Raw genomic sequence first — 12794 nt, forward strand, 5'->3', positions numbered from 1 at the left:
CAATGTTCGGGACTTTGAGAAAATTCTTGAGCGCTGCATAAATATGATTTGAAGTTAAATCCAGCCAAATGTGCATTTGGGGTTCCGTCTGGCAAACTCTTGGGATTTATAGTCAGTCGGAGGGGCATCGAGTTAGACCCAACAAAGATAAAGTCTATTCGGATTTGCCTCCTCCAAGAACCAAGAAAGAGGTCCATGAGCCTGCTGGGAAGGTTGAACTAACATGAGCCGATTCATTGCTTAGTTGACTTCCACATGTGAACCCATCTTCAAGCTGTTAAAGAAAGATGGATCAATTAAATGGACGGATGATTGTCAAGAAGCTTTTGACAAAATCAAAGTTATATTTGTCAAAACTGCCGGTCTTGTTCGGGCCCGAACCGGGGAGGCCTCTATTTTTGTATCTGATAGTCTTGGAGAATTCCTTCGGATGCGTCCTCGGGCAACATGATATGACCGGGAAAAAAGAGCAGGCGATCAACTATCTGAGCAAGAAGTTTACCAGTTATGAAGCCAAATACACGTTGTTAGGAAGAACTTGTTGCACTATAACTTGGGTCGATCAAAAGCTTAGGCATTACCTGTCAGCCTACACCACTTACCTCATCACCAGGCTGGATCCTTTGAAGTACATATTCCAGAAGCCGATGCCCACAGGGAGGTTAGCAAAATGGCAGATCCTTCTCACTGAATTTGACATAATCTATGTCACCCGCACGGCAATGAAGGCCCAAGCTTTAGCAGATCACCTTGCTGAAAACCCCGTTGATGATGAATATCAACCTTTGAGTACTTACTTTCCCGACGAGGAGGTGAATTCAGTGGAGGTAACATCAGAAGTCACCAATGCTTGGAAAATGTTCTTCGATGGAGCTGTGAACGTAAAAGGCGTTGGAATCGGGGAAATCTTGATCTCACCCACTGGTCAGCATTATCCAGCCATAGCTCAGCTTCAGTTTTTCTGCACCAACAACACTGCCGAGTATGAAGCCTGCATTATGGGTATGAATATGGCAATCGACCAAGATGTTGAAGTACTATTGATCATGGGAGATTCAGACTTGATTATCCGACAAGCTTAGGACGAATGGGAAACCCGGGACGTCAAGCTTATTCCGTACAGGCAGCATATGGAGGATCTTAGTAAACGGTTCAAGTTAGTCGAGTTCAGGTACATTACTGATTTTCACAATGATTTGGCTGATGCACTCGCTATTTTAGCCTCGATGTTTCCATATCCAGGCAATGTCCACATTGACCCGTTGGAAATCCAAATCCGAGAAAGGCATGGTTACTGCAATGCGGTTGAGATGGAACCAAATGTTCAGCCATGGTATCATGATATCAAGAGATTTCTGAAAACTAAAGAACTTCCTAATCAAGCCAGCGGAGATCAAAAGAGAACCATTAGACGACTGGCAAGTGGTTTTTTCCTGAGTGGTGAGTTCTTATACAAAAGGACTCCGGATCTCAACTCGTTAAGATGTGTTGACGCCAAAGAGGCCGGAAGAATCATGTATGAAGTGCACGCAGGAGTGTGCGAACCCCACATGAATGGGTATGTTTTGGCAAAGAATATCCTTTGAAGCAGGCTATTATTGGATGACTATGGAAAAAGACTGCTTCAATTTCGTCTGAAAATGTCATCAGTGTCAGGTGCACGGTGACCTGATTCATGCACCGCCCACATAACTGCATCCCATGTCAGCACCGTGGCCATTTGTTGCCTGGGGCATGGATGTCATTGCGCCGATTGAGCCAACAGCTTCAAATGGGCATAGATTCATATTAGTCGCTATCGACTACTTCACAAAGTGGGTTGAAGCAATTACTCTCAAATCTGTCACCAAGAAAGTTGTGGTAGACTTCGTGCACTCCAATCTCATTTGCCGTTTCGGTATTCCTACAATTATCATTACAAATAATGCTGCAAATTTGAATAGTCACTTGATAAGGGATATATATGAGCAGTTTAAGATCACGCATCGAAATTCTACTCCTTATCGGCCCAAAGCCAATGGCGCTGTCGAGGCAGCAAACAAAAACATCAAGAAGATTCTGAGAAAGAAGATCCAAAGTTTCAGGCAATGGCATGAAAAGTTGCCATTTTCATTGATGGGATATCGCACTACTGTGCGCACATCAGTCAGAGCAACCCCATATCTTTTGGTTTATGGCACTGAAGCCGTAATACCCGCAGAAGGTGAAATCCCTTCTCTTCGGATCATTGTGGAAGCTGAAATTGAAGACAATGAGTGGGTCAAAACCCGCCTGGAACAATTAACCCTGATTGATGAAAAACGAATGGCCGCGGTCTGCCACGGGTAGTTGTATCAACAAAGAATGGCTTGTGCCTACAACAAGAAAGTGCGGCCTAGAAATTTTGAAGTGGGGCAACTCATTTTAAGGCGTATTCTCCCCCATCATTAGGAAGCGAAAGGAAAGTTTGCTCCTAACTGGAAAGGGCCATACATTATCAGAAAATTGTTGTCAAAAGGGGCGTTATACATGGGAGACATCGAAGGAAATGACCCTGAAACAGCTGTAAATGCAGACGCAATCAAAAGGTACTATGTCTAATCCTTCTGCAGCAACAACATTATCCAATTGGGATGACGAAGGCTTTCATTCTCACTACCCCAAACACTCCAATCCTTTGTTAACCCTTTGAGCCGGCTACCTTTCTTTCATTACCCTATTTGGAACATGAAGATGTTTGTAAAAAAAAGCATCAAAATAAAAGAAAAGAAAAAGAAAAACAACAAAAACAACAAAAATGTTTCCCTGAACTACGTTCGACTTGATTTCGAAAGGATACGTAGACAACCTCTCTCAGGGGTTCAGTCACACCAAAATAAAAATCCAATTTCCCCCGAAAATGAAACTGTGGCAGATGTTATAATGGTTCGGCGATGATCCCGCCTGAACGGTTCCAAAGTTGTAATTTGGTCCAAATTCTTTTTACGCAATCCTTGTTCAAGTCCTTCCGATCAATTGGTGAAAAGTGCTCAAAATCGGAGAACGTAGTTGTTTGGATCCAATGTAATCAAGATGAGAGAAATAAAATGAGAGAGTCTTATCGGTAAAAACCCACGGGCACCATAAGTCGACGGTGAGCAGAGAAACTGAAAAATGAGAGAGTCTTGTTAGTGAAAACTCGTAAAGAGCACTATAATGCGACAGTGAGAAGAGAAATGAGAGAGGTCGATTGGCGAAAACCCGTAAAGGGCGCCGTTGATCGAAAAGAAGAAATCCCTCACCACCATCGGTACTGAAAGAGTCCTGGCAAGGTTTCTCGGGTTTAAAACACGGGTCTCAGTGGATTTATGAGAAGTTAGATAGTTGTGCAGATCGGGCATCCAATCCAAGAAGCATGTCATGTCTAATGAAGTCTGCATGCACGCAAGATAAGTCCTTCTTTCCTCTCCGAAAGGGACACCTCTCCTTAAATTCACTTTCTTGTCCTTTGTTTACTTTTCCTTAAATCCCTTTCGGTCTAACTCTGTTCCGAAACTAATACAAAGAAAAGGTGGCAAGATTGGTTTTACAGGTTTCTGCTTAGTAAAAGCCAAGTCCAAAGAAAAGTACCCGACCTCAGCGGGTACATCAAGTCGATCCCGACTGGCCATGATGGACCATGCTCTGAAATCAAAGTTATGGAAAATGAAAAGAAATTTGAAGTCAAAATCCCCTAGAGGCAGAATAAGTTGAAAGGGCCAAAGCCCCATATGATTGAATCGTCATGAGAAATTTTGGAAAAAGTTGAGATCCTCGGTTTTGGAAGAAAGAGCAGCTTTTAGGAAAGCCATTCGGCAACAGAGGTCCTCACTAAAAGAGTTGGGCCGAGATCAAGTGATCAAAAACAATCAAGGCCACAAAACCAACCACCATTTCAAACTAACAATCGTTCTTTGTTTGAAAATTTGAAACAGGTACAATCCAAAGCAACCATGCAAGAAGCAGGTGCAACCATAAAGGAGAAAAGAAATGCACAAGTACTAAAAACAGCTTCGCAGCAACAATCCATAAAAAGGGAAGTCCCCTCCAAGTTTTTTCCCGCATTTACTCATTCCACGAAATAAGAAGAAAAAGAAAATGAAATGAAAAAATAAAGAGATAAAAGAAAATCCAAACAAAAATAGTAGTTTAGAATTCCCAATCTCATTCTTTTACGCTTTGTCAACATAGGACCTCCATTCCCTAGTTGAGTTTTTTTAGACATAGGGCCTCCATTCCTTAGTCGCCTTTTGCTAACATAGGGCCTCCAGTCCCTATTTGAGACTTTTTAGACATAGAGCCTCCATTCCCTGGTCGCCTTTTTGCCAACATAGGGCCTCCATTCCCTAGTTGAGATTTTTAGACATAGGGCCTCCATTCCCTAGTCGCCTTTTGCCAACATAGGGCCTCCAATCCCTAGTTGAGATTTTAGACATAGGGCCTTCATTCCCTAGTCACCTTTTGCCAACATAGGGCTCCAATCCCTAGTTGAGATTTTTAGAAATACAGCCTCCATTCCCTAGTCGCTTTTTGCCAACATAGGGCTCCAATCCCTAGTTTATATTTTAGACATAGGGCCTCCATTCCCTAGTCGCTTTTCTCATTTAAAGACACACAATCCTTATTTTATCGCTTTTAAGAAAAAAAAAAGAAGTTTATATCTTAGTTACAAATAACTCACGAAATTTTCCCAGTGAAAATTGGGGCAGAAAAATTTCGTTCATTTGTTTGTTTTGGTGTCTGAGCAGGTTTGACCTCGATGCACAGGGTTCGGGATGACCAAAAGAATGAGTCTCAATCCAAAATAAATAAAAGAAGGGAAAAGAACAAAAAGAAGTGAACTCAGAGTGCTGAAGCAGAGAAAGTCGCGGACTGCCCAAGATATGATTGAAATCACAGGCTTCGCATGTCCCGCCTTGATCCAACGCTGAAGAAAGAACCAGCACTTACAGCTGATGAGCATCAAGATTCAGATCGAAGTCTACAGCAAGAACCAGCTAAGACTAAAGATCAAGCTTCAAAAGATTTATAGATAGGAATCTTGTAACTCATAGTTGATAGGCTTAGTTAGTTTAGCTTTTTACTTTTCATTTTGGTGTAATAAGGAGTTCAGCAAGCACTAGCAGCAACAACAACAGTGAAATCACAGCTTCCCGGTAGTCCCAGCTACCAAAACTTCCAAAACTACACTGACCTGATTCCTTTATAGCCAAGGATATGTAGGCAACCTCCGAAGCAAGGTTCGGTCAGGCTTTTTCAAAAATGCTTCTCATGGAGTGTCAAACGGGCAAAAATCCCTCATAATAGCTCATTTTATCTTTGCCCGAAAACCCTTCGTGTCTCCGAGCAAAGAGGGGCAGCTGTGAGCACGTGATTTTTGCCTCACGTGAATTACTCCTACAGAATTCCAAAAATTAGATTTTTCCTTTTAGTTATTTGTTAGTTTAGGAATTATTGTAGAATTCTTCTAATTATTTGCATTCCTTGCGTGCATGCTTAATTTTAGTTAATTCATGAAAAATACAAAAACACATTGAATTCACATTTAGGATTTAATGTTGCATTTTTAGATTAATTAGTAAATTAGTTTGTTTTACAAAAATGAAATAAATCACAAAAAATAGTTCATGTTGCATTTCCACTCTTTAATTTCGAATTTTGTAGCTTTTTCTTTTAAATTAGGAGTTAATTAATTTTTGTAAATACTATGCTTGAGTAATTAATATTTTGATAGGTTAATTTGGTTTTAAGAATTAATTCAGGTTCTTATTTAATTTGAACAAAAAAATTGGAAAATAAAAAGAAAAGGAAAAGAAACAAAGAAATATGATTTTTTGGCCAATTCAATTAATTTCCCAAGCCCAAAATCATTTTCCCCTTCCAAACCCGTCTCCAGGTCTAGGCCCAAGTCATACCCAACCCGATCTGATTCCCTGTCTAACTAAACAACCGCGTTTTGGTCAGGCCACATCACAACCGTTGGATTTCTATCATCCAACGGCTCGTAACTGTTTTGCCCATTACCATAAAACTGTACTAAATTGAAGTACAACCCCCCCCCCCCAAAAGACCAAAACTCATCTCACTTCGCTCTGTATGTCACCCCCACCAAGAAAACCCTAGCCGCCATTGAAACCCTCACCGCTTCCGCCGCAAACCGCCTACCGAAAATCGCCTTACGGCGGTTCCGGTGGTCAAATCGCCCCAAATTTGATACCATAGACTCCCCTTCACCTCCCCATTCCAAATCTTCACTTCCCTTCCTTCGAATCAAACCCATTCCGTTCGAATCTTAAATCAAAGATCCGGCCAAAACTTCAACAACTCCAAATGGTTTCAAATTTATACCCTATGATGCTTACCCTTATCAGAACCCTAAACCACCTTTAACCCCTTTCGAATCAGCCTTGAGCGCTGCAAATCTTAGATTTGGTGATTTAGAAAAGAAAAAAAAAACCCTAAAATTCCTCTTCTTCTTTTCCTGGTCTGCGTTTAATCGAGTGGACTTAAAACCTCCATTAGTCGACTGTTCTTTTTAAGAACAATCGATTAATGGTGGTCAAAGTCCATATCACATCTCAGTAGTTTTGGACAATGCTCTGTTTTTGATCCAATGTTGATTTCAATCGGGTAAACCCTTTTCCTTTTCTTTTTGATTGATTAATTTTGTTTTTTGCCCCTTCTATGCATGTTTGATTTTTCCTTTATTTTAGCAGCATGTTAGGTTTTCTTCTTCTGTTTTCCCTCTTGTGACAAGTTATTTTCTGACATCCATCTTAATTAAAAGCATGTTTAATTCGTTTATGTTTAGGTTTGTTTAGGTTTTGTTGAATTGTTGTTCATAGCTACATTATTTTAGGCTAATAGCTGTTCTTTTATAATTTCTTCTCCTGGACACATGTTCATCTCATTTTAGTTTTAGATTGATTGTTTAATTAGTAATTGATGAGTGGTGATTTTACCACTCAATCTAGCCTCTTTTCCTTTTCTTTTATGTCCTTTTAAATATATAATGAGGTTGTTTACGGTGGTTATTGTTAGATTTTCAGGTAAATGATGCTGCGAAGTGAATTGAATCAAATTGAAGTGGAATTGAGCAAAAAGAAGGTGAAAACAAGCAAAAACTTTCCAGTGATTCCGCTTCTGCGGAAGTATGGCCGCAGAGGTGATCCCGCTTCTGTGAAGAAAGAACCGCTTCTGCGGAACAGGCTGAACAGGTAGAAACCGCATCTGCGGTTGTTATTCCACTTCTGCGGAAGCGCATCTGCACTTGGTGAACCGCATCTGCGGTGGGAGTGTTGATTAAGGTTTTCGCTTCTGCGTTTGGAACTCCGCTTCTGCGGAGCCGCACCTGCGATGATTCTTCCGCAGGTGCGGAAGTCGTGCATCAGACCTGGGCAGAATTGACATTTTACAAGTTCTCATCCCAAACCATTTCTATACTCGTCCAGGCAGATCTTTGGCATATCTTTGGCTTATTTTCAGTTCATAGAGCTAGAGAGAGAACAAGTATTGAAGCTAGGGTTTTGCACACACACTTGGGTTTTGAAGATTGAAGCTTGTGGTTAAGATTTCTTACCCATTTATGTTTATTTCTTCATTTCCTTGCTTTGTATTGAATATTTAAGTGTGTAGTATTTATTTTCAACACTTGAATCTTGTTTATGAAAATACTCATATTTAAAGTGTGGATTAAATACCTTGTTGTGCTTATGTATTGAATGATTTTTATTCTTTTATGAAGTGAGTTATTGTTATTTTAATTATTCTTGTTCTTTAATGTTTCCAAAGGGATTAGCTAACCCTAGGACTCGCCCATTAACTCCGAATTAATTTTGGAAAAGATAATTTAGGGTTGGGAAAGATTAATTAACAAGAACTTGAGGCGTTAACCCTCATTTTATAGATTCTACCTAGGGATAGGATTGAACTACTTGTAGCCATTCCGGGTGTGCTTAATCTTCTAATTGTTTTAGGGATAATTCAATTAGGAAGTCTTGTTAGTCTTCGGAAGAAGCTAATTAAGAATTATTATCCGTGGCTAATTAACATAAACTCACTCATATTTGTAAAATCATGAAATACGTTGGATCGTTACTTGAGTGTAATTCCCGATGCATTCATACTTGTAGCCATTGATCATTTTACTTGCTTTCTAGGTTAGTTTATATTTCCGCATTTAGATATAAAATATTTTCAAAAACAAATTCTTATTGTTTGGCATTGCGCGGTAAGCGATAATTTTCTTACATTCTTAATCGCCTACACATTGTTCTCTGTGGGATTCGACCCCGACTCATAGTTGGGTAAATTATATTGCATGCGACCGTGTCTATTACTTTTTAGTAGTGGATTTGGACTTTATCAGTAATTGTTCAAATTTCTATGCCAGAATTACATTGATTCCATCTTGATTAAATGTTCTCTTCTTCGAGCTTCAAGTTTAGATTTTGTGATATGCTGGTTAATTCAGATTTTAGGTGTTCCTAATGATTGCTGTAGTTAATTAGGAAGAACAGTTTAAGTAAAGATAGGCTGGGTCAAATTCAATTGACAAAAGTTCTTTCTAAATTTCCACTGTTCTATTCACATTTGCTGCACCTTTTAATTTGGTTTCAAGTTGTTTGCCCTGATATGAAAATCAGTAAAACCTTAGGGGGCTTATTTGGACTAGAAAGTTTAGGTAAAACCTGAAATAAGTGATAACTAAAAGGGTAAAAAGGGATTTTTACTTAGGCTGAAAATCAGATATTTTAGGAAAAGTGTACAACTGTCCTAGCTGTTTTAAAAAAATATGCTGAAAATGGGACAGTTGTACCAAGGGCTATTAAAAAGGACTGTACGATTATTCTTTAGGATAAGGAATATGCTAAAAGATGCCCTCCCTTTAGACAGCCTGTATATAGCCTCTATTTCTCTGAAAAAAAGAGAGGCTCAAGACATATTTTCATCAGTAATTTTTCTGAAAAGTTCCATTTATTCTCTGAAAAGTTTCATAATCAAAACAACTTGAAAAACTCAAAAATTTTCCTCAGTCTTCACAAGTTTTGAAAAATGGTCTGAAGATAGAAAAGTTCTGGGTCTATTAGCTGGTCTCTCTACTCTCAACTGTTCATTTTGGGGTTTGAGGTTTCTGATTTTCTGGGTTTGTTGTGCTATATCTGTTGCTGTTGTGTTGCTGTTCTCTTTTGGGTTCCTAGAAATCTGTTCTTCTACTTTTCTTTGTTGAATCTTTAATATTCCAGGTACTACTTAGAACTCTATGTAGTTTCCTTGTACATGAGTTTATGAAAGATGTCAAACCCTTGCAATTGCTTGTGCAATGAATGATTTGTTCTTTAGATATTGTTTGATTGGTATTTACCTTTGGATAGTGTAATGGCCAGTGTGTTAACATAAGCAATGTGTTTATTTAATAGCTTGTTTTGTATTTTGGTATGCATTGCAATAGTGTGAAAGAATGATATTAAGGCTGAATATCAATAGTCTTGATTCATATTAAAACACTCAGTCAAGAATATAGTCCTTGCTTCTTTAAGTAACATTCTTCTTCTCCTCCATCAGAAATTCCTCATTTTAAATTTTTTTTTACTTGGTCATGACTATAACCTGTTGGTTCAGCCACCAGTTGGTTGGATCAATTGGCTTATAAGCTTTAAGGCGGGATTCACATGAAAACAAAAGAAGGCAAAGCTGCTATGGACAAAGCCATGTTCAAAAGGGGCGAGGACCTTCTACTAACATACAATTCTGTAATAGTTAATTTATTAGGATTAGATTAGTTTATCATTTAGCTGTACTTGTTTCAAAAAGGCAGTAACATGGATTAACAGCAAGGCAGAGCTCGTTATTGGTGTAAAGTTTGTTATTCAATACTAAGAGTCGTGTAATAATAGGACTGTCTAAATGTTTGAATCTCAACTTACATTTCACGGGCTGGGCTGCGATTAATGCGCCTGAGTGTGTGTTCTTGGTAAGTTAAGGTACAATTCTGGGAATAGATTTTCATGAGTTTAATTCGTTTCTTGCTGTAATTTCAGAGATTCGAATGTTTGGTTTGGACTTGGTTAAGCTTAAGCCAAAGCAGCCTGCTGAAAGTCATATTTGGGCTGCCCTTTGTCTGAAGTTCACTCTTTGCCTTTAGGGCCCAATTTCAGGCCCAAATGGCTTTTGAGCTTATGTCTCATTTCCTCAAGCTTGATGAATGTTTATTTTGATTAAGGTTGGGCTGGATTTGACTTTATTATGTTGTGCCTTTGATTTCTTATTGTATACTGTCATGAACAAATGGTTGTACATTTTAAGTCTAGCCATGAATAGTTTATTGCTTGCAAACAGTTGTATCATGATTAGCCTTCAATTTTATGGTTGTAAATTCAAATCTCTTAATCTGGAAAAAGAAGCTCTTTATAGTTCTTGATTTATGTATACCATAGTTTTAAAATGCAAAGAGGTGGGTGGGCCAGCCGGTGCCAATGCACAACTGGGCCTGCCTAGAATCCAAGCCCAACGTGGGTTGTTTGTCTCAAAACCTGCAATTGTATTTCAAGCTTCTGGTTTCTGGGCCATTCGTGAGCCCAATCTTCATTTCTCAAAGCTAATTCATTAGCGGGCTGTTTCAGGCCCATTCCCCTGTCCCAAAAATAGTTTAAAACCTTTTCATGGTTAGTTAGTCTTTGTTAATTTAAGTCCTAAATAGGGATATTCTAGGTGACCTTAATTGAATAAGTTTCTTCCAAAAGAAAAATCATTTGAGGTGTCCCATGAAAATAAACCCCCCAAGCCCATGGCCCTCACAACAATAACAAATTAAGTATTAAAATACTTCATGAACGTCGTAGTTTGCTTTAGGCCCGATTTAGATTAGTATTGTGATTATGTATACGTTCGCGTAATATAATTTCAAGATTAACTCTAAAAGACTCGAAGGATGCGTTCGCGCAACTTCAACCAAATTTCCTTAACGAATCAACAAAAGTGTTATTAATCGTGGACACGTTCGCGTGACATGATTTTGATGCGCCAAAAGAAAAGAGTATACGTACGCGTAACTCAATTCTTTAATTACGAATAATCAAGTGATTTAAAAGCGGTAAAAAGATAAATGCACATAGGTCCTAAAAATGAGTAGTTAAACAATTTAAGCCAACTAATAATCACTAAGCGACCGTGCTAGAACCACGGAAATCGGGAATGCCTAACACCTCCTCCCGGGTTAACAGAATTCCTTATCTAGAATTTCTGGTTCGCAGACTCTTTAAAAATAAAACTTCCTCGATTTGGGATTTTAAATAAACCGGTGACTTGGGACACCGTAACTTATTCCAAGTGGCGACTCTGATTAAATAAAATAATCTCATTTCGAATAATGTCACTTTAATTGGAAAAACTCCCTTATATACTCCCTTCTCGGGGTGTGTAAAAAAAGGAGGTGTGACAAGCCCTGCCTCCCCATTTGCATAAGGCTAAGCATTGCCTTCTCTTTGCATGAGACTAAGCCCTATCTCAAATCTTGCATGAGGCTAAGCCCTGCCTCTCCATTTGCATAATGCTAAGCATTGCCTTCTCTTTGCATGAGACTAAGCCCTGTCTCAAATCTTGCATGAGGCTAAGCTCTGCCTCCCTATTTGCATAAGGCTAAGCATTGCCTTCTCTTTGCATGGGGCTAAGCCCTTCCTCCCAATTGCATAAAGCTAAGCTTTGCCCTTCCTTGTCCTACGACCGGACGTTACCCTATTTGGAATAACGTACTATCTTGCCTTTTCGGGGCTAAGCTCTGTCCCGATCCTATACAACACTAAGCTCTATCCTATTTTGCTCATATGCATCACCATGTCTTTGTCCGAAGGCATCATCCTCATAGCCTGAAAACACCATGTCATGGCCTGAGGATCTCTCAATATCGTACATCATTATTCAAAGGTGTCATGGTTCGGAGGAACCATTCTCATGGCCCGAGAACATCATCTCATGGCCTGCAAATCCTTTATCTCATGATTCATGGCCCGGGACATCATGGTCTAAGGACGTCATCCTCACTGTCCAAAGACAACCTTCATGGTCCAAATGGAATTTGCATCATGTTTAAATTCTCGCAGTAATACATATATATTTGCACGCGTCGTGTTTAAGTTTTGTAGGTAATTCATGAGCTAACCGTTCTTCAAGCAGGAGGAACCTTCGCACCGGTTTCCGCTCATACCATTTACACCCTGCCATTATTCCAAAATATAATTGACTCCCATTAATTACTCGCCTTTACTCTATGACTGTTCAGATATCTGCCCTATGATGCATCTGTTACGCTTCAAATTCATGTTCATAACTCCGCATAAATCCATCCGATATTATCCTTTCCGAAGGTCCCTTTCCAAAACATACGACTATTCCTATAACTATTCCATCGCTTTAACTCATCGTTGGGTCCAGAACTACACACGGCCTGATTCCTGTAAGACCAGGTATATGTAGGCAGCTCAGAGACCATGGTGCGGCCTATATTTTTCAGAACACCCCGTTCGGTCAAAATCGATCGTCATTTCTTTACCCGTCAACTCTTTCATCCTTCCCGGGTAAAGAGGGGCAGTTGTTGGTATCCAATTTTTCCCTCACATATTTCAAATATGCATATATACCTTCAAAATAGTGCATGAGCATCACCAAGTATTTTTTTCATAATTTTCTATAATTTTTAAAATGCTTCTAATCAATTTATTCATGCATTTTTTATATAAATAATTATTAATTGCATCACAAATAATTTATTATCTAATTGTTCATCATTTATATCCATATTA

The 12794-nt window shown here is 39.1% G+C and overlaps 1 pseudogene; it reads left to right on the forward strand.

The window, feature by feature from the left end:
* LOC109224202 overlaps window positions 7051-12794 on the forward strand; it is a 9137-nt pseudogene continuing 3393 nt past the window's right edge.

Source organism: Nicotiana attenuata, chromosome 3 (assembly GCF_001879085.1).
Source record: "Nicotiana attenuata strain UT chromosome 3, NIATTr2, whole genome shotgun sequence".
Classification (NCBI taxonomy): Eukaryota; Viridiplantae; Streptophyta; class Magnoliopsida; order Solanales; family Solanaceae; genus Nicotiana; species Nicotiana attenuata.